This window comes from Catharus ustulatus, chromosome 3 (genome assembly GCF_009819885.2).
Source record: "Catharus ustulatus isolate bCatUst1 chromosome 3, bCatUst1.pri.v2, whole genome shotgun sequence".
Classification (NCBI taxonomy): domain Eukaryota; kingdom Metazoa; phylum Chordata; class Aves; order Passeriformes; family Turdidae; genus Catharus; species Catharus ustulatus.
This window is the reverse complement of record NC_046223.1, coordinates 76668340-76674239: the sequence shown is the minus strand read 5'-3', so window position 1 is coordinate 76674239 and position 5900 is coordinate 76668340. Positions and strand designations below refer to the sequence as shown.

At 39.4% G+C, this 5900-nt stretch overlaps 1 long non-coding RNA gene across 2 annotated transcripts; it reads left to right on the top strand.

Moving 5' to 3' along the window:
• The first annotated feature begins 111 nt into the window (after window positions 1-111).
• Window positions 112-4498, top strand: LOC116993295. 2 transcript variants are annotated; one of them, XR_004417257.2, is made up of 3 exons: window positions 112-453; window positions 646-824; window positions 3531-4498. It is a non-coding gene; the product is annotated as an uncharacterized LOC116993295 (long non-coding RNA). The 2 variants fall into 2 exon arrangements; XR_004417256.2 differs by lacking the exon at window positions 646-824.
• Window positions 4499-5900: the final 1402 nt, after the last annotated feature.

Here is a 5900-nt window from a genome sequence, read left to right as displayed (position 1 = left end):
ATGGCGCCCGCTGCTTCTCACCCGGAAGTGAAAGGCGTCACGGTGCTGACCCCCGCCTGGTATACACGGACGCCTGCCGCCGCCATCTTTGCTGAGGGCGGTGCTTCTCGTTTCCGTGCCCCGGCCGGGAGCTCCTAGCCCACGCTGCCGCCATCTTTACTGCGGGCAGCGCCGCCGGTCCTGCCGCGGGCGGCTCTCCGGGACAGCCGCGGCGGGAGAGGGAGGCGGGGACTCGCTCCTGCTCGGGAGCGATGGGAATCCAGCGGGATTCACCTTCCCGCCTGCGGAAGTGCGAGAAGACCAATGCGAGGCTCATCAGCTCTGGCTCTACAGATAACTTCTAGTCAAGAGTGTGATCCGTGCTTCCAATATGAGGTCCGCATGAAGAAGTATTTAAAGCTGCATGAAGAAGTTTATAACGCTGGTAGCTACCCGTGTAAGTGGTGTAAGTAGGTAAGTGGACAGGCTCTGGGCAATGGCCCTACACTGAAATACGCAATAACTTCTGTGTTGTGAACACTCAAAGTCAAGCCACTGTATGGCTATCAGGAGTGTTCGTGAAGTGAGACAATTCTCTAAGTAGTTTATTCTGGGTATCCAAATTAAGTTCTGAGTTCTACCTTGAATTTTTCCTTTTATTTTAAGGAATGAAGAAAAAAAAACAAAACACCTGCAGTAAACAGGTCTTCTCTTGTTGACACTGGGGATGATTCTGTAGGCAGCGACTGAGTAATTCCATTCCTTTGTGTGGAGCAGAGGTTTCATTAGCTGGCACATTACTTACCGCTGGGATCACTGCCTTCCCTTCCTTCCGCATCATGGACGTGAGTGCCTAAAACATCCACAGTCTCTCTGATCATTGCATAAGGCGATAGTATACCCACACGGAGTAACAAAATTAACCCTTATAAATCTATAGAAAATTGAAGGTTTCAAGAAACTTTTGTAATGATTTCAGTTTAAGATTTGCCAGTGCCACTTAGGCTACATATTAGTGTTGGCTGAAGTGTTCTAGATTTTCCCCTTTTTGTGTCAAATGAAATGGCAGGATTTCCATGAGAATGCTTTCAATGGACAGAAGTGTTGTGGAAGTTTAAATCTGTCCAGTGTTGACTCACAGCTGGAACTCTGGAGTGATGCTTATGGATGGTCAAACTTCCAGCTGCTACTGAAACTGGTCCTGGTCTTATCACAGAACTACAGAACTCAGTTCTTACAAAGGGTTCAAACTTTATCTGTGCCCTTTGCCACAGAGGGTAAGGCAGGGGAAACAAGCAGCGCACCTAAAGTCTCCGAGGATATGGATTCATCTCTGGGAGCTCTTCCACAGGCAGTGATGATGTGAGGCAAGACAAAAGCAAAAAACCATGAACTCATTTACAACATACAGCTTATATTTAAATTACACAGTTTTCCAAACGGCTAGATGTTTTATTTGTACGTTTTTCTAACAATATATAACAGATGAAGACAAAATGAATAGATGACAAATGCTGTTCTCTCAGAAGCTTGTTAAAGCACCTTGGGTAGACTGGAAAACTGATCAGACTTGTGTTTGTTTTTTAAATACAGTCTGTAGGCAAGACCCTGTTTACTTAGTAATATTTGGAATTAGAAATCTACAAATTAAATGTACTGTGTATCAGCACTGTAATCAAATTCTCAACATACTATTTGTTATTTAAATACCTGCAGAGAAGAGTCATACTATTAGTTCAAATACATGAAAAAAGGAAGTGAATGAAAACCAGATGAAATTTTAACATGCTTGATTTATTGCTCGCAAGTATTTTGAACTTAGCAACAAGATTTTTGATTACGTGGATTGTCTTTTGTGTAAATGCAAGCACACATGAACATATCAGGGATTATCTCCATGTATAAATGACAGTAGAATCAGAACTCAACTTGGTGGAATGGCTAAATAGGGAATGGTGGCCATTGACATGGTGGTTTCATTACAGAACACACGAAAATTATTTCCAGGTTACACAGCACAAAAGCAAAAAAACCCCAAACTAGCAAAGCAATGACGTAATTGCTAAGAAGTCATAAACCCACTCAAAATAAATGTTGTTTTCTTTTAAAAGCAGTACTGGACCTTTACATTTTGTACTAGAAAAATACTGGAAGCTGCAATAGATGTAAGAAACATTGCAATTTAAAAGTTAGTTTTTTCTACTGCTATCAACAAAGATGGAAGTATTTGTAATTTCATATAAGTGGAATGTACACTAAGTAGTTTTGAAGTGATTGCAACGCATTGCAGTTGTTTTATTATAACATATAATTTCACTTAGACTTCTTATGTAATGTTGTGCAAAGAAAGTGTTTTGACCTGCACACACATCTGAAAATATATTTTATAATCTCATTTACAAAAAATAGATTATGAATAATTTTGAGTAATCACTTTTCCACCATTTCTGTTTATACACCAACAGGAGATGGACAACAGCTAGAACAGCTGGTAAAATGACAGCATAAGACATGGTAGATAGACACAGAAACAACAATAATCTGTTCTAAAATAATTGGACTGAAATGGTTCTACCAAAGAATAGTGGCATTCACATAGATATATAAATCTTTATACAAATGGATATATGTGTACAGGGTACAGCAAAACAGAGTCCAGATATTGAAAACTAGGGAATATCAAATCTTGGTTTAATCAGGGCTGCTGTAAAGCTGCTTTCTGAAGTGTGCTACCACTTTTTAATGAAAATTGAACTTGTTAATTTTTGTTAACAGAACAGTTGTATTTAAATGCTTTCTTTGTTCCCATCTAATTTGTTTCCATTTTAATACATCTTGGAGTTTCTACTTAAGAAATTACTCCTTTCTTAATTTGTTACCAATATGTTCAAATAAGATTTTTATAATGGGTTGACAACGTAGATGCATTAATTTCATGTCCCTTTACGATTCAGTTTTTGGTTAGTATAAAAAAGAAGCATACAGAGAAGCAAATGGTGAAGTTAAGACATTTCAGCCTTTTAATGAATTTATAAACCACTCTCACCTGCTACCACTTCAAATCCACAGGCAAGAGCACTTCATTGATACACATAGAGGGTGCAGATGGGAAAGGGGAGGAAGGTTTGGCAGACTGCATGGATTTAATTTTCCAAACAAAGGCAGTTATAGTGTGTACATTTTGGGCGGCAAAGTTCAGGGTTTGTTTTTCCTTCACCTCTATTTGTAGCCATCTCTTAGGAGAGCAGACTAATGCAAACATGATGTCTCTACACATATTGTAGACAGGTTAGTATAATAAATCTCCCCATCACTTTTTGCCACTTTTGGTGCAAGTGATATATAAATCCAAAGATAACAAAGCTCTTTCTTATAATCTGCACTAACTCCTTAGCTGATGCAGAAATCTTTGTTGATGGCCTCTGTTCTGGGAAAACTTGAAGGAGGTTCCAGTTGTCCATGTATGTAAATCAGGTATTTCCCATAGGTGAGGTTTACTTACTGATGAGTGAGGAACTATTTAAATTGAATTCTTTGTAATTGTTTTACAGGCACTGTCTTGTGACTGTTCAGCAGAGGGCTGCTCAGGAGTCACAGCTTTTCTCAGGGGTCGGTATTGCAGCCTGTAGGCAGAGCCAGTGTGGTGTTGGGGACAGACCAGACTACAGCTACAGCAGCTTTTCCTGCAAGAGCTGTGCAAGTTCACAGAGTAAGTGATGAGATTGGGAACCACTATATTATGCTTAAGGATCAATGAAAGCAAAAACACTGACAAGAGGCTTATGGAGACCCCAAAAACATAAAGAACAAATGGGGCTGATGAAGAAAGCAGTGGTGCCCTTGTAAGAAGCATGCGATGAAGAGAAAGCCATTTTGAAGCTATGCCACATGAAGACCCAGGCTACTGCACTTTCTCAGGATGGGGGACCACAAAAGTATGGTGAAGCTCTGTAAAGAATACATGCTGTAGGCCTGAAGAGATTTTTGTTTGGTAACATAAGCCCTTTGCTTAAACTTATATGTTCTGAAAACATACAGCTTTTCAGTAGTGTGTACACATCTGGCAGTTGCAAGAAACTGCCAGCTCCTTGACTCTAGAATCATATTTAACAATCTAGCTCATATAGGATGTATACTCTTGTTTTCCCAGAATGCTCTGAGCTTCTTTTCCAATTCCTGATAAAGAATTATAAGAAGTCTTCAGTATATAAATTTATGTAGTTTCTTTAGAGCCAACCTTTATACCAAAAAACTTGTCTGTGTAAAGGACACTGTGACTTTAATCTAAAATTGTGTGTAACATCTTGCATTGGTCATCAGTTTTTTCATTTTGAAGGCAAAACTTCATCTATTGCCTTCATTTTTAGAGAATGCTTCCTTCTATCATATTTTCATACCTGTTCCTGACTCAAGGCTTACAGAGTTCCTGCCAGCACTTTTCATTTCAATTCAGAACACCTCATCCAGGAGCAACAGTGATGGCTATCTTGAATAAAGGCATTGGCTCTTTTTCCTGGCACATTCTCTCCATGTTCTATAAAATACCTGTAAATCCAAGTAAATGTTCCCTGTCTGTTAATGAGAAAATAATCCTGCCAGCATCTCTTATGGCATCCTAGGCAGTTATGTCCGCTTGGGAAAATTTCAGCAGTTTGCAAACTCTGGTTAAAAAGAAGCAAATACCACCTCATTCCTGAAAATAGCGTTAGAAGTAACAAGTAACAGGTTAAGAGCTTTGTTCTGTTTCTCTCCTAGTTGCCCAGCCTAAGGAAGTAGTTCTAGGCTAAAAAGGTGGATTAATACAGATACTTCAATTCAGTGGTTTTACAGAAGTCAGCAGAAGGAGTCAGGTGTCAGCTACTCTGTTTGAGGATGGAGGATTCACTCCATGTTCCTCCTAGCAAAATTGTATCACATAAGTGACACTTGGTTGCCATTTGCTACAACTCTTGCCTGGAACTAATTCTGTTTGATCAGCTATGCACAAAGAGGAGAAAGGTGTGTGTGTAGGTGGATGAAGGGTATGGGAAGAGGTGGAGCTAAAAGAGAATTAAGGTGTTTTAATCAACTCTTGTCTAAACATTATCTTTCTTTCTTAGCGTAGACTTATGTTAAGATGTTGTTAGCTGGAATACAGATGGCTAAAGCTGGCTCCTTGGTTTCTCTGAGTTTTACTACTTTTGGGTAGACTGAGACAATGTTAATTTTAATATGTAGAAGGAAAAAAACATGGTTTTGGCCAAAACACATAGCCTAATTTTTGATCTAAACAGAGGCGTCTTCCTTTTGAAAATAAAATCCTGAGCGACCAGAGCCTCACTCCATTATGACTATCAGTTGTATGACTCCATTATGACTATCAGTTGTATAGCCTAACAATCTTAGTGCCTGCACAAGAATGTGCAAGTCAAGATACACCTCAGCAGTTTGAGCAAATGCAATTCTAGCAGGCTGTGCCATTTTCTTATGCAAAAGAGGGAATGCAAGTGGGATGAATCTCTGAAACAGAAGTAGAGAATAGGAGAGTCAGGCAGGTAGGTATGACAACATGTGGTACAGACAGTAATAGGGACAGCATGTTTTTCATTAAGAAACATTACCGTAAATGAAAACAGTAAGCATATATTAACATTTTTTTCTCTACCAAAGAGCAAGTCATACAGGATGGAACTGTTACATAAGTAATTTGTATTTAAGTAACTGCTTATTTAAAAAATTAATTACCACATAACTTCGAGTAGTCATCAGGTCTTGACCTTAGAATGTATCTGTTACTCTCAGGGATGGAAATGAGAAATTACCAAAGGAAGAGGAAGTGACACCTCAAAACAGGGCAGTCAAACAGTCTACAGAAACCAGTTCTGCCACTAGGACACCTGCTGTCCCCCACTGCTGACAAAAGGAAGTCCAGACATGCATCA